Genomic DNA, 25,270 nt, shown 5'->3' with positions numbered 1-25,270 from the left:
GAGGCTTGCAAAAGTCCAAGTGGGCGTGTTTAAAGTAAAAGTCCAAGTGGGCGTGTTTAAAGTAAAAGTCCAAGTGGGCGTGTATTATATGCGTACATCGGGGCGTTTTTACTACTTTTACTAGCTGGGCGTTCTGACGAGAAGTATCATTCACTTCTTTTCAGAACGCCCAGCTTCTGGCAGTGCAGACACAGCCGTGTTCTCGAGAGATCACGCTTTGTCGTCACTCACTTCCTGCCCCAGGTCCTGCATCGTGTCGGCCACATCGGCACCAGAGGCTACAGTTGATTCTGCAGCAGCATCAGCGTTTGCAGGTAAGTAGCTACATCGACTTACCTGCAAATACCGATGCTGCTGCAGAATCAACTGTAGCTTCTGGTGCCGATGTGTCCTCGCTCGTCCGACACGATGCAGGACCTGTGAGTGACGACACAGCGTGATCTCTCGAGAACACGGCTGTGTCTGCACTGCCAGAAGCTGGGCGTTCTGAAGAGAAGTGGATGATACTTCTCGTCAGAACGCCCAGCTAGTAAAAGTAGTAAAAACGCCCCGATGTACGCACATAATACACGCCCACTTGGACTTTTACTTTAAACACGCCCACTTGGACTTTTGCAAGCCTCATTTGCATAAATACAAAAATGGTCATAACTTGGCCAAAAATGCTCATTTTTAAAAAATAAAAACGTTACTGTAATCTACATTGCAGCGCCGATCTGCTGCAATAGCAGATAGGAGTTGCAAAATCTGGTGACAGAGCCTCTTTAAGCGCTGAGCCCAGAGAAGCCTGTGATGTCACTATCCATATATGGACAGTGATTTCAGGGGTTCCCTCTAGAAGCGGAGTTCTCGACCAGAGCATCGCAAGATCTCTGGCCGTGGACTCCTGTCTTGGGAAAGCCCTTGACGTCACTGTTCATATATGGACAGGGACATCAGGGGCTGCTCCTGGAGCGGAATCCCCGGCCAGAGAATTGCCGATGCTCTGGCAGGGGATTCCGCTCTTAGATAGCAACACCACCCCGGTGTAGATAGAACCACCACCAACCCCCTGTAGAAATCACCCACTGTAGATAGTACCCCCCCCCCCCCATAGATAGCGCCACTGTAGCTCCCTCTAGGAGCAGAATCCTCATCTAGAGCATTGCCAATGCGCTGGCCGGGTATTCTCCTCCTGGAGAAGCCCCTGGCATCGCTAACTATATATGGACAGTGATGTCAGGGGCTACTCCTGGAGCGGAATCCCCGGCTATTGAGTGGCCGACGCTCTGGCAGGGAATTCCGCGCTTGGCACCACCAACCCCTTGTAGATAGCGCCACTGTAGTTCCCTCTTGGAGCAGAATCCCCGGCCAGAGCATTGCCATTGCTCTGGCTGGGGATTCCACTCTTAGAGGGAGCTACAGTGGCGCTATTTACAGGGGGGATGCTATCTACAGGGGGTGTGACACTATTTAGGGTGTGTGTGGCACTATATGGAGGTTGGCACGATCTACATGGGCACTGTGTGTGGCACGATCTACATGGGCACTGTGGCACTCTATGTGGGCACTATATCCCTTTATATGTGGGAACTGCGGCACTATCTACAGTGCGCACTGTCATACCATATGGGTACTGGCACTGTGGGCAGTATCTACAGTGGGCACTGTGTGGGCTCTGGCCCTATCTACGTGGGCACTGAAGTGTTTTCAGGGGGTTGGGACAAAAAAAACCCTGACAAATGAAATCGATCCATTTTTTTTAATGGCCATGAAAAACATGGAAAACGGATGACAAACGGCCATTAAAAACAGAAAGACGGACTGGAAATGGATGGAAGTTTGGAGACAGACTGTTGCAAAATGGCCATGAAAAACTGACAGTTGATCAGTTTTTAGAGGCCACTTTTTTCACAATGTAGCCTTAATGAAAGGATGAAACCAACATAGTGCAATAAGGTTTACAACAGCCATGGACATTTTAAGGGTTTTTAATTTATACTCACAAACTAGCAGTTTAAGATTGCATACACACAAATATAAAATCCAAGTGGAGTCCGCCATTAAATCGACCGACTCGAGTTTCACCTAGGAACGGCTTCTTTCGGGGTATGCAACGGAAGAGTATTTATACAAATGCCAAAAAATAAGATGTAGGTTGCTATTAATTCAAATTTAGAATTCTTATACAGTATTTTCATTATACCATTTTCTCCTTACTCCCAAAAAAGAAATTAAAAAGAACATCTCTGGTAAGAAGGACCTTTCTGCACACAATATAAGCTCTTAGAAATTGCAACTTGCCCCAACGTAACTTGGTGACTCAAATTATTCCCGAACTACAATAATTTGCACTTCCTTCTTTCATTTTTTAGCTTTGTTGGACTATGATTCTATATGATCTTATATGAAAATAGACCTTTTATTTCAGAGTAAATCGTAAACTCCTCTGCTCTGCTACAGATTTCGAAGTGTCATTAAGAATTCTAGATTACTATACTTAGCGGATATGTCTATCCAATCAAAGACATTCCTCGTGACATTCAGCCAAAGAACAGGGGACTCTGGCATTGTGAAGCTCTTTACATCACTATCCAAAAATAGAAGGTGACATCAGGCGGTTCCCCAGGGCCGGAGTCTGGGCCCCAGAGCATCCATCATTATCAGGGGGCAACGGATAGTGGAAACCTTTCCCAGGTCCGGAGGGCTTTGCAAGGGCCGGAGTCTGGGCCTTCCTGCACTCTCATTACCAGGTAGGCAACGGACAGTGGCGGGCCGGAGACTCCAACATTTTATCTTCTGGCATCACTGTATACCTTTGTCTGAAGGCAAAAACGTGATGTGAACTAGGGCTAATGGGAGAATTCTAAGAAAAAGTAGGGAACTTTAGCAGCAATTTCTCATATTTTCAAGAAAATTTCAAAAGGCTGTTTTCAGGGACCAGTTCAGTTCTGAAGTGGCTTTGAGGGCCTTATATATCAGAAATTCCCCATAAATCACCCCATTTTGAAAACTACACACCTCAAAGTATTCAAAACAGCATTCATAAAGTGTTTTAACCCTTTAGGTGTTTCACAGGAATTAAAGCAAGGTAGGTCAAATTTACAAATGCAATTTTTTTTTGCCAAAATTCATTTGTAATAAAAAAAAATCTGTACCACAGAAGGTTTTACCCGAGAAATGCAACTCCACATTTATTGCCCAGATTCTGCAGTTTTTAGAAATAACCCACATGTGGCGCTAGTGTGCTAATAGACTGAAAAAACGTAGAAATTTTAAATTTTTACAAGGAATAAAGGAGAAAAAAACACCCCAACATATGTAAATCTATTTCTCCCGATTATAGCAATACCCCATATGTGGTAATAAACGGCTGTTTGGACCCACAGCGGGGCATAGAAGGAAAGGAGCGCTATCTGGCTTTTGGAGCTCAAATTTAGCTGAAATGGTTTTCAGGTGCCATGTCGCATTTGCAAAGCCCCTAAGAGGCCAAAATAGTGGAAACCCCCCAAAAGTGACCCCATTTGGGAAACTACACCACTTAAGGAATCTATCTAGGGGTATAGTGAGCATTTAGACGCCACAGGTATTTTGAAGAATTTATTAGAATTAGGCCGTGAAAATGAATATCAACATTATTTCCACTAAAATGTTGAATTTTTAAAATTTCATAAAGGAGGAAAAAGCCACCCAACATTTGTAAAGCAATTTCTCCCGGGTACGGCTATACCCAACATGTGGTCATAAATGTTTTTTTCATTAGAAAGTAATTAACCCTTTCCGGACTGAACCATTTTTTGCTTTTTCTTTTTTCCCTCCCCGCATTCCAAGTGCCATAACTTTTTTATTTTTCCGGTGTGAAGGTTTATTTTTTGCGGGACGAGCTGTAATTTTTTATTTGTACCATTTTTTTTGTACATACAACTTTTTGAGCACTTTTTATTACATTTTTTGGTAGAGCCAAGGTGACCAAAAAAAAATTGCGATTTTGCCGTTTTACATGCTCTATTTTTCACGGCTTTCACTGTGCGAGTTAAATAATGGTATATTGTAATAGTTCTGACTTTTACAGACGCAGCAATACCAATTTTGTGTATTTTTTTTACGTTACTTTAGAGAAAAAAATGTGAAGAGAGTTTTTTCGGGACTTTAAATATTTATTTAAATATTTTCACTAATAATAACTATTTCATTTGCTTTTACACATTTTATTAGTCCCCCTAGGGGACTTGAACCAGCAATCAGTAGATGGCTGGTACAATACACTGCAATACTAATGTATTGCAGTATATTGTCATTTTTACAGACTCCTGTAAAAGCGCAACTGCTGTTCCTGCCCGTTAGTCCTGGGTGTCAGCGCTAATACACATCTGACACCCGCAGCGTATGGCGCGGGCTCAGCACGTGAGCCCGCTCCATACATCACCCCCCACACTACGACATGCTATGACATGCTATGTCGTGTTGCGCGAAGGGGTTAATGCGCAGCGGATGGTGCAGTGAAAATTTAAATTTTCCACTGATATGCCATTTTAGTGCACAATATGTTGTGCCACTGAATAAAAATACCTCATAAAATAACTGGGTTCTCCCGTGTATGGCGAAGCCAGATATGTGGGTGTAAACTGCTGTTTGGGCACGCTGTAAGGCTCAGAAGGGAGGGAGTGGCATTTGGAGCACAGATTTTGCTTGGTAGTAGTGCTGTTTGGCATTTTGCTGGTATTTCAGTTTATGACGTGGGGGCATATGTAGGCTGTGCGGAGTACATCAGGGTATAATAAGAGGGTATAATAATGGGGTAAATAAATAATAATCTGCAGATGTGTGGCCAGTGTCGCACTGATAATTGGTGCCCAAACTTATCCGCTTTTGGAACACTGCACGTTATGCGTCGCCATATTCTGAGAGCCAGAACTTTTTTATTTTTTCTTCACCGGAGCTGTGTGTGGGCTTATTTGTTGCGGAACAATCTGTCGTTTTCATTGGTACGATTTTGGGGTACGTGCGATTTTTTTTGATCAGTTTTTATTCATTTATTTTTTGTGTCACCATATTCTGAGAGCCGTAACTTTTTTATTTTTCAGTCAAAAAAGCTGTGTAAGGGCCTGTTTTTACCGTGACGGGTTGTAGTTTTTATTGGTACAATTTTGGGGTACATGCGCCTTTTTGATCACTTTTTATTGTATATTTTGGGAGGAGTGGTGACCAAAAAAAAATAGTGATTCTAGCGTTGTTTTCTTACTCATTTTTTTTGCGGCGTTCACCGTGCGGGAAAAATAATATTATAGTTTGGGTCGTTACGAACGTGGTGATACCAAATAGGTGTAGTTTTTTTTTAAACGTGTTCATTTTTTTCCTATAATAAAAGACTTATTATAGGAAAAAAAGCATTTTTGGTTTATGTAATTTATAACTTTTATTTTTACACTTTTTTTAAAACATTTTTATTATCTTTTTTTTACTTGTCCCACTAGGGTACATTTAGACTTGCAGCTCTGATCGCTGCTAGAACACATTACACTACCTACGTATTGTAATGTGTTCTAACTGTCATTGTGACGTGACAGTCACTCTGACAGGAAGCCTATGAGAACCAGCCTCCGGCTGGTCCTCATAGGCTTCCATACATGGCAGCCTGGAGGCCATTGTCTGGCCTCTGGTTGCTGTGACAAGGATCGCCAGCCCCTGCAAATGCATGTGGGGGGCTGCCGATCGGCTCTAAACCTGTTCAATGCAGCGATCGCAATCGACCGCCACATCGAAGGAGTTAGTTGCTGATTTCAGCGGGGAGAGCAGGGCAGACACCCTGCACAGTTAACCACCGCTGCGGTGTAGCACTGCGCGGCGGTTAACTGTTAAAACGCGGACGTATCTGCACGCCCAGGTGCACGAAGTTACTGCTCACCCGGACGTGCATGTACGCCAAGGTGCGGGAAGGGGTTAAGGATAGATTGGAGAGGGGAGAGTTTAGTGAGTGGAATACCGATTAGTAATGAGTTACGGTAGTCACGACGAGAGTGACTCAGAGCGACAATGAGAGTTTTGTCTGTTTCCACAGTAAGAAAAGAGCGGATTCTTGAGATGTTTTTGAGGTGAAAGTGACAGGAGCGTGAAAGTGATTGAATGTGTGAGATAAAGGAAAGATCTGAGTAAAATAATAACCCCAAGAGAGCGGGCATGCTGCCTAGGAGTTATAGTAGTACCGCACACTGAGATGGAGATATCAGGTTAGTAGATGGTAGGAACAGATGGAGCTCAGTTTTAGAAAGATTTGTTTCAGATAGAGAGAGGACATGATGTTAGAGACAAGCGGACAGACAATCACTGGTGTTTTGTATTAGAGTAGGGGTGATGTCATGGGAAGAGGTATATAATTGGGTCTCGGAAGAGGTATATAATTGGGTGTCATCAGCGTAGATGGTACTGGAAGCCAAATCTGCTGATAGTTTGTCTAATAGGACTGTGTAGAGAGAAAACAGAAGAGGACCTAGGACTGATCCCTGAGGAACCCCGATAGCAAGGGGAAGAGGAGAAGTAGAACCAGCAAATGACACACTGAACAAGCGGTCAGAGAGAAGTAATAATACTTTAGGGAGACATAATATTCTATGACAGCATCAGCATACAGAGCAAATTACAGTGTTTTATAAAACGTCCTGTTAATTAATGAGCACAACACGCAGGGCCACCATTAAGGCAGTACAGTGCCTGTCCACAAAGATTAAAAAAATTACCGCTGGGGTCTGTTTACAAGCGTAAGCTAGGTCCCTACATCAGGAGTGACCCGGAAGCAATAATCACATATGGGTCTGAATTTTTTATGGGTTCATGTTTGAGGTCTGAATTAATTTAGGGGTCTGGGGTCTTCCTACGTGATGTGGCTTCTGAGCGTGAGAAAGAGGTGGAGACTTCATCCAGGCATAAGGCAGCAGTGGCAGTGGGCACGGGGTCAAGACTCCTTGGCTGTATGAGGCCAAAAAATGATGGCAGCCCTGTCAACATGAAATCCCCACCATGTCTGGCCTCAGTCAGGTGTAGGTGAAGTTGGTCATGTAAACAGTGTAAACCTGCTATTCTTTCTTTAACTTACCCTTGGTTCTTGTAGTTTGCCATTTGACTATATCTCCAGTTTTTGAGACATAGCCTAGGAATTTTCAGGACGCTTTGTTGCACCGTTAGTAATAATTTATGAGAATTTGCTTACCACAATTATGTAATTCTAGACTTTGTTCTATTCATCTATAGTTTACTTTGAAAAACATGAGCTCCTGAATCGATTTACTAGGAAGTCCTGAAGCTTTCTACAAGGATGATTTGTACCTTCAGGTTTCTGCTAAACTCTTCGTGTATATGTTTTTAAAGTTTTATTGCAAATGAAACATCCAGATCTTATTAGTCCACAGAACAGAAGTAGGTATAAGGCCCCATGCACACGAACGTGTTTTTGCGGCCGCAATTCCCCCGAAAATCCACGAGAGAATTGCGGCCCCATTCATTTCTATGGGGCCATGCATACGACCGTAGTTTTTACGGTCCATGCATGGCCCAGGAGCCCGCACCGCAGAAAGAATGGACCTGTCTTATTACGGCCGTATTCTGCGGTCCGGGCTCATTGAAAATAATGGCCGCGGCCATGTGCATGTCCCGCGATTTGCGGGCGGCTCGCGGCTGACAGTCCGCAGCCGGCCGACTTGAAAATCACGGTCGTGTGCATGAGCCCTTAGACAGGGGTTTTCTCAATAATACATGCATAGTTGCCAATATTCCATGGATATTTTTGTCATACATAGATGCGAATCAACATTACTGTCATCATAGTAGCAATGCCCTGCATCAGCACACAGAAAGATGTCAGGGTCATTGTGTTTGATGATAGGGTACATGGTGCGTATGGGCATTCCACTGTCCAGAAAATGCACCAATTGCTATGCTTCAATGACTCCCTTGTCTACTCAGCACCTTGGGGAGCAGAGGATATCCCTGTGCAGTTTATGCATGGTGACATCTTCAGTCCCAACTTGAGATTCAGGAGACATCACCAGACAGAACCAGGTAGGTAAAATGAGGAGGAGGGGGCTAAGTTGCTAACAATGTAAGGGGTGTGGGTATAACCAGAAGAAGAGGACCAATGCAGAAAACAAAAAGTTGGATTGCTTCTTTAAGAACACACTTTTATGTACACAAATTTTATTTTTAATTTTTTTGCCAGTGTCGTTCATCCGAATCTACATGTTAGATTTGACTATGGCAATACGGTCAGAGAGTATTACCTGCACAAAATGATGTAACATTAGTGTTGATGGAATGAACTATAGGGCCATGAAACAACAATTCAGTGGGTTGCAGTATGCTGAACATTTTTTGAATAAGCCACAATCATTTTAACATACCTGTCCCATGAGTATTAATGAAATTGCCATCTTGTGATTCTAACATTATTTCCACGGAGAGCCCGAGTAAACAAAATAAGATGGTCCTATAAAACAGTTATTGAACGCAATGGAATAAACTAATATATTGGGTCCACCAGTAGCTTTGTCTGCACCATTACAACGCCATTGGCCAACATAACATCACAGAACATTCAACATTTACTGGAAAAGCAAGAGGTGCAGCAATTCTACATAAAATAGAAATACGGTAAATGATATATTAGCCATTTACAAAGGCTGTAACCATCCCACAGAGATATAATCTCTAGTAACTTTACCTGTTCATAACTGGAGGCTATCATGATGCTATTTATTAACAAGGGTGCTCATGTGATCAGATAACTCTGATAATAGAATGTTTCGTCCGGTAGGAAATTAAAATAAGGGAAAAAGGATTTTTAACTTAAAGCAAGGGACTGACTATCATAAAGTGTAAGGCTAGGTTTACATGCTATGATTCAACCATCAATCAGATTGATCTGCAGCATAGTCCAGGATATAGGATTCTGAGAAAAGCATTACTTCATAAATACATTTTATAGTCCCTTGAAAAGTAGAAAGAGGCGGCAGTACCCTAGCTAGATTTATCTACTGCAAATTACAAAGCCTAGAAAAGCCATCTTCCGTGATATTTCAAAGGTTTTTCAGTTCCTTAACAACTTCCGGTCCAAGCCATTTTTAACTTTAGGACGATGCAAAATTGTTTGATTTTTCAACATAGAATCCTGGAGCTAATAACTGTTTTATTTTTGCATCAACACAGCAATATAGGGTCTTGCTTTTTGCAGGACAATTTGTAGTTTCTACACAAAACATTTATCAAATTTTTGAGGGGAGAAGCAAAAAAAAAAAAAAAATCCTGTTTTTTTTCTATTTTTACATTGTTCATCACTGACCTAAAACAAGTGTATACATTTAAATTAGAGGTCAATACACTTATAAGTACAAGGCGCTTCATCAATAAATATGGAGAAACCCCCACATTTTATTATATTACTTGGGATAGACTCGAAAACATTATTTTCCTACATACAAAAAGTTGAGTTAATGAACGATCCACCACTAACACTGGCGTAGCTATAGGGGTCGCAGCGGTCGCAATTGCGACCGGGCCCAGAAGCCAGAGGGGCCCACGGCCCCCCGCACCACATCAATAAAAAGTTACTATAGTAACTCGGGCCGCGGGCCCCTGTTACTATAGTAACATACTTTACTTACCTTCCTGGTTCCGGATCGCAGCGGAGGTCCTGACGTCAAGCGCTGTGCGCAGCGCATGACGTCACAGCGCTATGCGCCGCACACAGCATCGAGACTACAGAACTACCGCCGCGGCCGAAGAGGAAGGTAAGCTTAGCCCTGACTGGCGGGGTCTGACTCCCGGGACCCGCCAATCAGCTGTTTTGAAGGGGCCGCAGCACTCGTACGAGAGCTGCTCCCCTTCATTCCTGTCACTTCATTCCGGTCACACTGTGAATCGGTGTCGGCGATTCACAGTGTGAGCGAGTAGTGAAATGAAGGGGAAGCAGCTCTCGTACGAGTGCTGCGGCCCCTTCAAAACAGCTGATTTGCGGGTCCCGGGCGACACATCAGCTATTGATGGCCTATCCTGAGGATAGGCCATCAATGTTTAGGGACTGCACAACCCCTAAGCCTACGATGTAGCAGGCTTAGGGGGCCCATGAGACAGAATCACAGATTGTGTGATCCTGTCTGCTGGGCCCTGTATCTAAGCCAATCACATGGTAGGCTTAGATACATGGCCCATGCGTGATCCTGTCTGCTGGGCCCTGTATCTAAGCCTACCACACTGTAGGTTTAGATACAGGGCCCCAGCACACAGTAATCTTATACTGTATAAGATTACTGTCTGCTGGACCCTGTATCTAAGCCTACCTTGTGGTAGGCTTAGATACAGGGTCCCACAGACTGTATCACACATGGGCCCTGTATCTAAGCCTTAGGGTATGTGCACAGACACTAATTACGTCCGTAATTGACGGACGTATTTCGGCCGCAAGTAAAGGACCGAACACAGTGCAGGGAGCCGGACTCCTAGCATTATAGTTATGTACGATGCTAGGAGTCCCTGCCTCGCTGCAGGACAACTGTCACATACTGTAAACATGTTTTCAGTACGGGACAGTTGTCCGGCAGCGAGGCAGGGACTCCTAGCGTCGTACATAAGTACGACGCTAGGAGCCCGGCTCCCTGCACTGTGTTCGGTCCGGTACTTGCGGCCGAAATACGTCCGTCAATTACGGACGTAATTAGTGTGTGTGCACATACCCTAACACATGTGTTACTAATCATATTTTGTGTGTTTTCTTACAGGTTCGGTCGTTGGACTACGGCGGATTCCAGGACTACTTCGATGACGGCTTTTTTTTTATTAATAAAATGGTTAATGAGGGCTGTGTGGGGTTTTTTTTTTATTTCAATAAAATATTTTTTCTATGTCTTTGTGTTTTTTTTTTAAACTATATTACTACCGCCTTAGTAATGGCCGCCGGCTGATTGACAGCATCCATTGCTAAGGCGGGGCTTAGTGTTAGCAGGTACAGAGGCTAACACTAACCCCCTTTATTACCCCGGTACCCACCGCCACCAGGGGTGCTGGGAAGAGCCGGGTACGATCCAGTACCTGACCATCTGTAGTGATGGTCGGCCACTGGGGTGGCCGCAGGCTGGTATTATCAGGAGGGGAAAGGCCAAAAACAGTGGCCCTTCCCATCCTGGTAATGCTGCCTGCTGCTGCTTTATTGTATCTGGCTGGTTATGAAAAATGGGGGGGGACCCCACGTCATTTAAAAAAAACAAAAAAAAATAATAATTGGAAAGAACGATTTCGGGTCCCCCCCAATTTTCATAACCAGCCAGATACAACACAGCAGCAGCAGGCAGCATTACAAGGGTGGGAAGGGCCACTGTTTTTGGCCTTCCCCAGCCTAATACTACCAGCCTGCGGCCACCCCGGTGCCTGCCCGTCACTACAGATGGTCGGGTACTGGTTTGTACCCGGCTCTTCCCAGTACCCCTGGTGGCGGTTGGTATCGGGGTAATAATGGGGGTTAGTGTAGCCTCTGCACCGGCTAACATTAAGCCCCGCCTTAGTAATGGAGGTTGTCAATCAGCCAGCGGCCATTACTAAGGCGGTGATAATAAAGTTTAAAAAGATACAAGCGCATAGAAAAAATATTTTATTGAAATAAAAAAACAACCCTCATTAACCATTTTATTGAGAATAAAAAAAACGCCGTCATTGAAGTCCTCGTATCCGAAGTCCAACAACCGATCCCGTAAAAAAAACACAAACACAAAAATAATCAGTAACACATAAAGAAGCAAAATTATTATTCTTACCTATCCTGGGTCCAGCGCTGGAGCCGCAATGTCAACGAGCTGGGCCCTGTATCTAATCCTATCATGTGTGATACAGTCTGCTGAGCTGTGTATCTAATCCAATCATGTATGATACTGTCTGCTGGGCCCTATATCTAATCCGATCATGTGTGATACTGTCTGCTGAGCCACTGTATCTAATCCTATCATGTGTGATACTGTCTGCTGAGCCACTGTATCTAATCCTATCATGTGTGGTACTGTCTGCTGAGCCACTGTATCTAATCCTATCATGTGTGGTACTGTCTGCTGAGCCACTGTATCTAATCCTATCATGTGTGATACTGTCTGCTGAGCTGTGTATCTAATCCTATCATGTGTGATACTGCCTTCTGAGCCACTGTATCTAATCCTATCATGTGTGATACTGTCTGCTCAGCCACTGTATCTAATCCTATCCATAGTTTATAGGGTCGTAGTGCTATAGATATGCTATGCTGTCTCATATACACACTTTTTTTTTGGGCGGACACGTATGTATTGGGGCTTTTTCCCCTGACATTTTAAGCCCTGAGGGTATGTTCACACGGCAGCGTCTGTTACGGCTGAAATTACTGTGCTGTTTTCAGGAGAAAACAGCACCGCAATTTCAGCCGTAATGGCATGTGCAGGCGTCTTTCGCTGCGTCCATTATGAACGTAATTGGAGCTGTTTTTCTATGGAGTCCATGGAAAACGGCTCCATTTACGTCTGAAGAAGTGACCGGCACTTCTTTGACGCGGGCGTCTTTTTTACGCGCCGCCTTTTGACAGCGGCACGTAAAAAAAAATGACCGTCGGCACAGAACATTGTAAGACCCATTCTAATGAATGGGCAGATGTTTGCCAATGCTTTCGAGCCGCATTTTCGGACGTAATTCAATGCTAAAACGCCCGAATTACGTCCGTAAATAGGGTGTGAGAACCCAGCCTTAGTGACGCCCCCGGCTGCTAGAGCTGCATTGTTGGGTCACTTAGGAGACCCAGCGATGCAGCTGAAAGCGGACCGTCGGCCATGAGAAGTTTGTGGGGGGGGGGGGCCCAGTAAGAATTTTTGCATCGGGGCCCATGAGCCTCTAGCTACGCCCCTGACCACTAATTATATATATATATATATATATATATATATATATATATATATATATATATATAAAATCAAATGTATTTTATTGCACATCTTTTTACAGAAAAGCTTGCAGCTCAGTAAACGTACGGACTAGGAGAAAGTCATTTCATTAAACAGTTCACAGGATATTAAACAAAAAAATTCTATACATTTCATATCATATACAGTGGTTGGAAGCAGATGTTTATGACCACTGTATAGCAGCCTATCTGCTTCGGGCACTGACCCTGCAAAGCATCCGGCCCCCTGAAGCAGTCGAGACAGCTGATCATTGTGAGGTCCGGGTGTCTGTCCCACCACGTTCACATATGGATGACCTATCCTGTGGATAAGGAATTATAAAAACCATCCCCAGCCTGATTTCAGTACAAAGTGAATGTGTGGCCCTGCATGTGCATGGCTCTCTTCATTGAAGGGAATTATGTAGACAGCAGAGAGAGCTCCTTCTGTCATTCTTGTGACCTGTAAATAGAATTGAGCACTCTGAGATTGCTTCAGTCAGTCAGTGACCATTTCATACCGTGCCCAGGACCAGTCTGTGACAACACCCCTGCCAACTTCTGTCTCAGGGTATGTTCACACGCACTGTTTTCAGACGTAATTCAGGCATTTTACGGCTCGAATTACGCCTGAAAAGACGGCTCCATTACGCCTGCAGACATCTGCCCATTGCTTGCAATGGGTTTTACGATGTTCTGTTCAGACGAGGTGTAATTTTACGCGTCGCTGTCAAAAGACCGCGCGTAAAAATACACCCGCGTCAAAGAAGTGCAGGACACTTCTTGGGATGTTTTTGGAGCCGTTTTTCATTGACTCCATTGAAAAACAGCTCCAATTACGTCCGTAATGGACGCCGCAAAAAACGCGAGTACTTGCAAAAACGTCTGAAATTCAGGAGCGGTTTTCGCCTGAAAACAGCTCCGTAATTTCAGACATATTTTGCGTTTGCGTGTGAACATACCCTCAGAGCAATGTGCTCTTTTAGCAAGGACACCTCTAGGCACTAGCATACTATGGAACATGTAGAGACGATCAATACAAATACGATAAGCTAATCTCCGGAATACGACTAGAACAGGGGTCTCAAACTCGGCCGGGTAAGTGGGCCGCATATAGAAAAAAATGGGAATTTGACGGGCGCATTACTTTCAAATTTGATACAATACAAAATTATTGTTAATCAATTCGTTATTTGAACTACTATAACACTATATTACTAGAATAATAACACTACATTACTATAATAATACCGCTAGGTTTAAAATTTGAGATATTTCTCCACGTGCTTATTTCAACAATCCAGCTTTCCAGTTTAAGTGTCGCTAAATGCAGATGCTGCCGCAGAGTCCTCTGTAGATGCTGCCGCAATGCCCTCCGTAGATGCTGCCGCAGTGCCCTCCGTAGATGCTGCCGCAGTGCCCTCCGTAGATGCTGCCGCAGTGCCCTCCGTTGATGCTGCCGCAGAGCCCTTCGTTTGTAAGGGGGTCGAACACTGTACTTCCCCTTACGTAAAAGAACTGAGTTTATGCTTTTTATTAAGTCTGTTCCATTGTCTATTTGTTTTGCCGTGTATGTATTAAGTGTGTATCAGCTGTAATAATTTACTTTGGCCACTAGATGGCTCCATCCTGGCAGGAAGAGATAGAAAGCAGGAAGGAGGAAGTGACGTGCAGTGCAGTGTGAGTGGAGAAAGACTGAGAGGGGCTGCTCAGAGTGTGTGAGCGATGAGGCCCAAACACTGACACCTTGGAGTAAGCGGGTGAGCTGCAATATACACACGTGGCAAGGGCTCGAGTGAGGGACCTGAAAACCCTGAGTACTGAGCGGTGCTGTACAACTAGGTCCGTGTAATAACATGGGGATTCAAGCCAGTTTATGGAACACATGGAGCAGTGAGCAGTAAAGACTTGTCCTCCCCTTTGATAGCCAAAGACTGGTCTGAGGACACGAGTAAAGTAAGTGACCACAATAGATGGCCATCCGGATCACAGATAAGGGTGTGTGTGCAGTGTCTAGATATGCCAGGTGGGCCGGGAGCCACCAAGGACTGTGAATACCCAGATTGCTAAGCAGGGCATAAGCCACGGAGTACTGCTCGAACTGTATGCCAGACGGGCCAGGAGCCGTCAAGGGCTGTAATCAGCCGGATTGCCAAGCGGGGCGGGAGCCGCTGAATAGGCCTAAGTGCTAGATATGCCAAGCGGGGCGGGAGCCGCTGAATAGGCCTAAGTGCTAGATAGGCCTATTCAGCGGCTCCCGCCCCGCTTGGCATAAGTGCTGGATTGCCAAGTGGGGCGGGAGCCGCTGAATAGGCCTCAGTGCTGGATTGCCAAGCGGGGCGGGAGCCGCTGAATTGATATAAATGCTGGATTGCCATGCGGGGCACAAGCCGTCAAGGGCTGGTAATGACCAGGTTGTCAGCCAATGGATATAGTTGCATTTATTAAGAGACTGTGTTATTGCATTTGTAACGTTCAAGAATTCTGCCTCTCCAAGAGACTTTATCTCCAGTAAAGTGTGAGCATTGAATCAACTGTGTCTGCTACATTATTGTACCTGTATAAAGGGGGCCTGCAATTTCTCCTGGTGTGGACTATTTAGTTGCAAACCAGACTTGATAAATTAGCCACTGTGGCCCCCCATGCACCCTCTAACACGTTGATGCTGCCGCAGCACCCTCCGCAGATGCTGCCGCAGTGCCGTCAGGGGCTTGCACAGAGCTGGAGTCCCGGAGCAGAGCCGCTTCTGGCACTCTGCCTGGGATTCCAGCTCTGCTCCTGACATCACTGTCCATATATGGACAGAGATGTCAGGGGCAACCCCAGAGCTGGAGTCCCGGGCAGAGCGCTAGTAGGCTCTTCCTGGGACTCCAGCTGTGCTCCTGACATCACTGGGACTCCTTCTCTGGGGAAGCCCCTGACATCATTGTCGATGTATGGACAGCGATGTCAGACTCTTCCCCAGAGTCCCGGAGCAGAGCCGATACTAGCGCTCTGCCCGGGACTCCGCTCTGGGGAAGACCCTAACACACTGTCCATATATGGGCATCGATGTCAGGGAATTCCACAGAGTCCCGGAGCAGAGCCTATACTAGTGCTCTGCCCGGGACTCTGCTCTGGGGAAGACCCTGACACACTGTTCATATATGGGCAGCTATGTCAGGGAATTCCGCAGTGTCCCGGAGCAGAGCCGATACTAACTCTCTGCCCGGGACTCCGCTCTGGGGAAGACCCTAACACTGTCCATATATGGGCAGCTATGTCAGGGAATTCCGCAGCGTCCCGGAGCAGAGCGGATACTAGCGCTCTGCCCGGGACTCCGGCTCTGGGGAAGCCCCAGACATCGCTGTTCATATGTGGACAGCGATGTCAGGGAATTCCAGAGTCTCGGAGCAGAGCCGATACTAGCGGCTCTGTGTTCCGCGGGCCGCAGATGACAGCCCCAGGGGCCGCATGCAGCCCACGGGCCGCGTGCTTGAGACCCCTGGACTAGAACATCTCATGTAAGAAAATATCACAAGGGTTTAATTATTCTTTCAATTAGTAGTAATTCTCCATATAATGACAATACATATGAAATATGAACAAAACTTAGAAAATTTATAAAATAATTTGATAAAAACGGTTCACTTGCGATTAGAGCCATGCTGTAATTTTCAAATTTGCGCAGTTTACGGCTCTCTTTAGTAAGGTTTCCTCAAAGGGATCTAATCTACATTTTTTTTTCAAGCTTTCTTCCATTTACAAGCATGCTTAAAGGAACAGTGTCACCAAATAATTTTTTTTATATCAGTTTTATGTTAGGGTTTTATTAAAAACGTTTATATTTATTTGTGTGTTACTTTTTTCTATTTTTACACTTTTTCTTCCCTATGGGGGTTGCCATTTTTTTTTCCATTTCTGTGTGTGTCGATTAACGACACATACAGACATGGAATACGGCAGCTCCAGTCCCATAGGGAATGCGAACGGGGCCCGTTCCATCCACTATGGTGTACGCCGTGTGTGTGGGAACGGCGCATGCGCCGCTCCCACACAGTCCAATTTGAAATGCGCGCCGTCCGGTGCCATTTTCCTGTGGACCGGAAGTCGCGGCCGGACAGTAAGATTACTACTTCCGGTCGCGGCTTCCGGACTTGTGCACATGGAGCAGCGGCAGCGGATGGACCGGAGGGAGCGGCGGCGACTGGAGCAGGTAAGTGATTTCTGTGTATGTAAGTGTTATACTGTGTGTTTACTAGTGTATGTAAACCTTCTACACTGTGTGTTAGCTCAAAAAATGGCGACACACAGTGTAGGAGGTTAGACCGTTCAATACCCTCGTTTCTCCCGGTACTAGCCAGGATAAAGGAGGGAGGGATTTTTTCCCAATTTTGCAGCATAAAGCAATGTGGTTGCTTTACCAAATGCAATGCTGCAATTTGGGGAATTGCTCCATCTAGTGACCAGTGCTGGGAAATATTATAAATTGGATTAAAAAAAAAATAAAAAAAATTAGAACAATGTTTAATCACCCACACACTAATTGTTTAACTAAAAAAAACAAAACATGTTTTGCTGGCAACACATTCCCTTAAGCTCTCTATGACCTCTCCAGCGATTACCTTCATAGAATGCATAACATAAGTCTTTTTACAGAGGACTTCCACCCAAGATGTAAAAATGTTCATATTTTAGTAAATCAGTTCAGTAAAACCACAAGGGATCCGATTGTTACATCTGGAATACACTCTTAAGCACGGGTACAAGACGCATGTCTGAATGAGGCCTTAGAGTAATAAACGACGTTTGCTAATCGGGTTTATTGATATACAATTATATTTTTGTCTTGGCTGCTGCAGCCATTTTTGCAGCCATATTTGTTGTGACTTTTTAGCTAGTTTCTCAGTAAGAGTATGTTCACACAGCTTATTTTTGGCCGTTCTTTGGGCCATAAACGCCTGAAAAATCGGAAACGTTCTGTTCCGACGGGCCGTTTTTTTAAGCGGCCGTTTTGAAAAATGGCCGCGTAAAAAAACAGCCGCGAAAAAGAAGTGGAGATCACTTCTTGGGAAGTTTCTGGAGCCGTTTTTCATAGACTCTATAGAAAACCGCTCCAAAAAACGGCCGTAAAAACGCAGCGAAAAACGCGAGTGGCTTAAAAAACTTCTGAAAATCAGGACCTGTTTTCCCTTGAAAACAGCTCTGTATTTTCAGATGTTTTTGCGTTTGTGAGTGTACATACCCTAACTGATTTTCTCACCAATGACAAAGTGACAGCTTACCATCAGCTGCTGGGAAGCTAATTCAGAGGTAAAAAACAATATGGCTGCAATCCATGGTCAAATAAAAAGAAAAATTTCAATACCTCTAAGTTATTGAGACATAAATCACCAAACATTACATCATCACACAATATTTCCGAACACTAATCCCAACGTTCTCACCTTAACGCATATACATTTCTTAGATGGAAATATTTTATTTAGTCGTTTCAGTGTAAAATTAAGCTGATTATTTGTAAAGAATTGAACCACCCTCTGTGAACTATAAGGTCTCTATAAGGTGTCTACGGTCCGTGATTACGCCACGGACGGGCTGCAGAGTGTCATCCGCAGGCCGCCTGCAATCACGGACCGTGCAAGATGTGCATTCATTTCAATGAGCCTGGACCACAACTGTGGACCATATAATGAAGTGTCCTATTTTTTTGCGGTCCGGGCAATGCACGGCCCGTGGAAACCACTGTCGCGTGCATTGGCCCATATGTTAGCATGTGTTTTATACTATCCGTAACTGCGGAAAGTATACAGCCGCAAAACTACGGTCGCATGCATGATGCCTAAAAGGCTAATTGGGAAGATATTAATGTTGAACTCCACTGCTCATACGACATCAGACCCATCAAATTCTCCCACTTACTATAACCCCCAGTTTTCTCCGTTGGATTTATAACTAATTCCCTATATACAGTATTTATGCAATATAACACATTATCCTGCTACTCATTTATTTAAATAAAGTAAAATCTTACATTGTCAACTTAATGCATCTAACCGCATCCCTCAGTTGTATATACATTATATTACCAAAAGTATGTGGGCACCTGACCATCAGACCAATATTAAAAGGGGTAATCCAGTTACAACAAGTTACCCCCTATACGTAGGGTAGGGGGTAACTTGCTTATTGGTGGGTGTCGACAGCTGGGACCCCCACCGTTTAGGATACAGAGAACCTGTACCCCTCGTATGAACAGAGTGGCAGGTCGAGCATGTGCACTGCCTCAAGCTCTATGGCAGTGCCGAAAATAGCCAAATGCTGTACTCGGCTACCTCCAGTGCTCCCATAGAGGATAAATGGTGTGGCAGTGCGCATGCGTGACCTGCCGTTCCGTCCAAACAAGGGTTACGGGACCCCCGTTCTCGTAAATGGTGGAGGTCCCGGCTCTTGGACACCCACTGAGCAAGTTATCCCTTACCCTATGTATAGGCGGTAACTTGTAACCGGAATACCCCTTTAATCATATTCTAAAACTACTGCCATTAATATGGAGTCGGGACCTCTTATGCGGTCAGAACAGCCTCCACTCTTCTGGGTTGGCTTTCCACAAGATTTTGGAGTATGTCTATGGGAATTTGTGAGGTCAGGAATTTATGTTGGATGAGCGTGTCTGGCTCGCAATAGGCTTTCCAATTCAACCCAAAGGTGTTCGATGGGGTTGAGTTCAGGGCTCTTCCACACCAAACCCATCACATCCTATCTTTATGGACCCTGCTTTGTGCACAGGGCCACAGTCATGCTGGAACAATAAAGGGCCTTCCCCACGCTGTTGGAAATATACAATTGTCTAAAATGTCTTGGTATGCTGTAGAATTAACATTATACTTTACTGAAAATAAAGGGCCTAGGCCAACCCCTGAAACCCCTGAAACACAGCCCCCCCCCCCCCCCATAGCATTATCCCTCCTTCACCAAATTTTACAGCAGGCAGTTTGCATTCCGGTATGTAATAATGTCCTGCCATCCACCAAACCCAGATTCGTCCAGACTGACTGCCAGCGTTCTCACTAGCGGTGTCTTTCTCTGCCACTCGCCGTAATTTTCTCCATAGGGCTCAAGTCACACAGTCGCTCGATTAATCAGTATACACAACTGTCTGGCCAATCTGAACATGTCCTCCCGGCCAATCAGAGTCAATGAGCACCTGGCCAATCTGAACAATCATTCTGGGCACAATATATGAATCATCAAAGTGCTCCTCTTTGCGCTAGTTATTAGATGGCACCTTCAAAAAGTAAAACCTGTCCTGCAAAAAACAAAACCACATACAGCGCCATCGATTTTTTTATTTTTTTTAAAGAGAGAAAAAAAAAATAATCTAAAAAAAATTGTTCTGGTCCTCAAGGCCAAACTTGGGCTGGTCCTTAAAAGGTTAATAAACGTAATAAAAAAGAAAAATGTTCTATTTTATATGATATAATTTAACTGTGCCACTATAAAATATAATCGGAATTTAGGAAGATCGAATCCACATTTTTCCTCCAAAGTCGCTCGTTTAATCCTAGGAGGCTTACCTTTCCATGAAAATAACTCCTTCTATTGACATAAATATCCTGTTATTACTTATACAGGACAGAACACGAGGAAGTATAGGAGAGAGAGGACCAACATTTTTATCAATGCAACTGTTTGCAAATGAAAAAGGGAGCTTGGCCCTAACCCTACCCCTTACTTTATGTATAGATGGACTTCTATTATTGTCAACAAGTTCCTCAACTGAGTCTGATACAGTACACCCCAAACTTTGTCTAGTGCTGTAACTTCTGATTTACTACTACGTGGCCATTTTCATATTATAAATTACATTATTGTTGGTGGTTTCTGATTATTTTGGAGGAATCTACTGACAATCCAATGTCTAAATGGACTCTCAGACAGTCCCCTTATGGCAAAGATCCAACAGGATTGAATGTCTACCTGTTCCATCTGAGATATAGATGTGTCTCACCGCAGCTTATCGCCCACTTTTCAAATAACATGCATTATTCTGCCTGTATGTTATGGTGAACTTGTTAGTGTCCCTATGGTCTCACAGTCAGAGTATGGTGGATGATTAGTATCAGTAGTAAACATTGACCATTATTTAATAATAACTATATATCTCCATGCCTATATTCACATGATGAAGTCACATACGGTCTGTGAATGTAACCAGGCATGACAAAGAATGGAGGGTGAGATGACAGGCACTGAAAATGACACATTTATTCCGACGACTGTACCAGACAGAGCAGCTACTCTCCTTTATTAGTTGAATCAATCCTTCTCCAAGGAAGGAGTTTGGAAAAAGAAACACGGTAATTGCTCATAATGCCTCTTAATATACCAAAGTTGAGCCGTTGCTGGAAATACCCTCTTCCCCACATGGACCCTCCACAAACACACTAAAATTTCAATCACCAAGTTCCTCTCCTTGGCGTTTGGGATTGGAAGTGGTGGCAGCTGGTTAGCAAACTGCAATGACAAAAAAAAAAATAAGACACCGTTTTTATTAGAGTCCCTCTTTTATGCCATAAGCAGAAGGAACTCCTTAGTACAGATAAGATCAGTGATGGCCAAGATAACGCATGCACTATTTTATTCTCTGTTGACCAATTGCCATGTCTCAGCTACAGTCTGTGTAGATGGGAAGTATTTATGCACAGTTTCCTGGAAGCTTGTTAGATCCTGTCTCACAGTGCTTTGTAAATGTTACTACTCATTATATGAGCGCCACCTAGTGTTTGATTGGCTCATGTCTCCAGTTTTCTCACCATATGTAAAGATTTACAGCACATTATTTTCAATTCCTGGTGAGTTTTTGTGGTATAATGGCAAATAGTGCAGTGTACAGTCCAAAGTAAGATTTGTACAGTCCCTGGAGACTTGCTCCATCATAATTTTGTGGCGGTGTATACAGTCCTGTGCGGAAAAAAAATTATGCTGCGTAAATACTTGCGGTTCATACCTTCATAAAAAGTGACCTGAAGATAAAACAATGTCCCAAGTGCTCACATAACAGTTGCCACCACGATGCCCCGATGTCAGTTACAATGGCACTATAACATTGACACCATGCTCATATAACAAGGGCAGAAAAAAATGCTCATAGGCTTCATGCGCACGAATCGGGATATTGTGCAGAAAATCCGCATCTATCCGCAGGTAAAATCCGCACCTAATAGTGTGTTTTGTAATGCGTTTTAGGGGCAGTTTTCACATTTTGATGCAGAAATAGGTATGTTTTTATACTGCATATATATATATATATATATATATATTTTTTTTTTAAAGCTAGTCAGATGCAATTCACAAGCAGAAAGGCAAGGGCCTGGACATGGGCACAGTTTAGGGCCCCATGACTTTGGAGGGATGCTCTGGTCCTGAGGGGAAGTTTTAGGTAAAGAAGGGGTTAGGAGTTTAAGATAAATAGCGGGCTAGTGTTAGAGGTGAAAAGTTCAGAGTGGGGGGGGCTTATAGAGTGGGAGGTGACCTGATTGGTCAACATCTAAGGGCTGAAGGAGGGGGATCCTGAAGCAGGAAGAAGGTTCCTCAGTTAGGGTACAGCATTTTGAGCAGTTTAGAAGCAGGATGGAGGCTTTGACGAGAGACGTATGGGCCTTGGCGGAACAGCGGGGACCGCAATGGCTCCAGGCTCAGCTGGAGCTTGTGAGAAGGGGGGTGGAGGAGGTGGCTATGGCACCAGCACCTTCCAGACGCCCTAGGAGGTCTCGGCCTCCTGAACAGCTTAGTCCTAAAGTGACCCACAGGATCGTGCACCAGAGACGGAGCCCCGCCAGGGAGCCTCCGAGGTCAGGGGAGGGGAGAGTACGGTTCCCTCTGCTAGGCGCTCAGGGAGGAATCCGCGGCATTGGCGTGTCTCTCCAGGAAGGTGTCTGGCTGCTGGGTCTCCCCCTACCAGGATGCCACGTCGTTTAGACGGCGGCTCACTACCGCGGGCGGTTATGAATGTGGCTCAGAGCAAGGCTGGGGCCATGGACGCCGTGTCAGGACACAAGCTGCCCTGCCATTTTCTGTTGCGCCGCTGTGTATGGCAAGTGGTGCACGTGACGTGGAGAGGGCCCGTGCATCAGCAGGCCCTCAGGAACTTAGTACATGCCAGTCGCCGGCCGGCAAAAGAAACTCTGCACCTTTTTCTTCGAGGGCTGAGTTTGCAGGTCCTGCCAGTGAGGAGCCGCTGCCCTCCAGATCTGGAGGCGGTCTTCTGGCATGTGAGGAGTCCGCTGAGGAGGGACAGCTGTCGGACGGTGAGGATTCCAGTGACTAGCTTCGTGGAGTGTTCGCGTACGTGGAGTGTAGGATTAGCTCGTAGTCAGCCTGGTAAGTCATGTTTCTGCACTCTTTAGGTTTACTTTGTGATAATACTGTGGTTGTTTAAGCGGATAATCGACCTAACAGGAGTCATACAAACCAAATCACACAAGTATGGATGTAAAAAAATACCTTTTATTGAATAGGATTAAAAACAACAACAGTATAAAACTAAAAGGATATGTAACAAACTTGAGCCGATCAACATTCAACACTAGATGTATTGATACAGCATATATGTACAAAGATTTTCACAAATTGAATTGCATAATAAAATGACTACCAAGAAGACGTGCATTATTTCATTTATAGGTAAAGTGCATCAAGTGAATGCTAGTGCACTAGATTTAAAATGGTTAGTCAAAAGCCCCAGTTAACAAAGTAACTCCATAAGTTGGCATAGCTCACCTAGAGAGCGGTCAGGGTAATATGATCGGCTGCCTCGCCGTGCGTTTTTCTCATCAGTATTCCTAAATGCATGCGAAGTCGGGACCACGTTCCAATTGTTTGGACCTTATTTAAGTGTGCCAATACTGTGGTTGTGGCTGGACGGGCGCATAATTTGGTTGCGGTAGGTGATGCTCGTGTGCATGATGATGGTGATGTGTTGCAGTTCGTGAGAGAGCGGTTGGTGCCTGTTAGTGCGCCCGTACAGTAGTCAGGCCCGAGTAATGTTTGGCAGGCTGCATCATCTGCTAGGGGGTGGGTGATTGCGCCGCCTGTTGCAGTTGCAAATAGTGATGTGAATGTAGCCTCTCCGGTTGCTGGAACGTCGGCGGTGGATACGGTTCGTTTGGATGATCGTGCCAGGGTTGAGATTTACGTTTGTTTTTATAGTCCTTTAGGCACGCACTTGAAACAGGAGGTGCGGGAAAAGATCTGGCGTGAGGAGTACGTCTAGATCTTTTCTCTATTACCTCTTGAGAAATTTAATTTGGACCAGGTGAAACCTGATTGGAGCAAGAAAGAGGTGGAGGAGAAGAGGCGTTATCTTATTCCTCGTCCTTTTTCAAACTGGCTTCAGGCTTTTGCTATTTTAGCTAGTGTGGTAGGCGAAAAGGCCCCTCAGAATTGCTTGGCATTGGTTTTGTTATCTGGACTCCATGGGGGAAGCTTATCGTATATACGGAGGCACCGCTTGGCTCTGGTATGACAAAAGATTTTGTCAAAGGAAGGCCTTTCGCCCTGGTCTTAAATGGGACCACAAGGATATTAGCTTGTGGATGCGTCTGATGGCGGCACCTTTCATGGGGGGGGGGGGGCGGGGTTCCTTGCAACGCAGCGGGATCCTCGGTGGGCCCCCGAAAGAGTTATTGCTGGCATTACAACTAAATAGACTGTCGCTTCGGGTCCTCCTGTATGTTTAAGCATGAGTGCTCCAGTTCTGGGGGACCCCACACCTATCCCAAAAGTTTCAAGCGGGGAAAAGGCAAGTCCGGCTAGTCTGCAGCGAAGAGGGATGGCACCAGTGTAGAAGGAATGATTCAGTTTCTAAATAGATACCCGTATTGGGAATCCGCTGCTTTGTTAGCTAGGTTTTAAGTTGGATTTTGTGTTTCGTCCACAGCCGAAGCTTTGCAGTTCGGGCCGCAGAATTTGAAATCCGCTCATATGCATCCTGAGGTGGTGTCGGATAAATCGGCAAAAGAAGTCTCCTTGGGCAGGATGGCGGGTCCTTTCTTGGTTCCCGCCTTTGCCACATTTGCGTATTACCCTGCTCGGGGTGGTAAACAAAGGGGAGCCAAATAAGTTTCCGTTAATAAGTCACCTGTCGAACCCGGAAGGTTAACGATCGGATAGGTTTGGAGTTATCATCAGGATCCTATGTGTCCTTTGACAAGGCGGTTGATTGGGTGTGCCGGTTTGGTATTGGCGCCTTAATAGCGAAAACGGATATCGAGGCCGCTCTTCGCCTTTTACCTTTTCATCCCGATAATTTTTATTTGCTGGGCTGTGAATGGGATGGTGAATTTTATGTTGACTGTTGTTTACCTATGGGTTGTT

The sequence above is a fragment of the Rhinoderma darwinii genome, chromosome 5, assembly GCF_050947455.1.
Source record: "Rhinoderma darwinii isolate aRhiDar2 chromosome 5, aRhiDar2.hap1, whole genome shotgun sequence".
Classification (NCBI taxonomy): domain Eukaryota; kingdom Metazoa; phylum Chordata; class Amphibia; order Anura; family Rhinodermatidae; genus Rhinoderma; species Rhinoderma darwinii.
The sequence above is the reverse complement of the archived record's forward strand: the minus strand, read 5'-3'. Positions refer to the sequence as shown.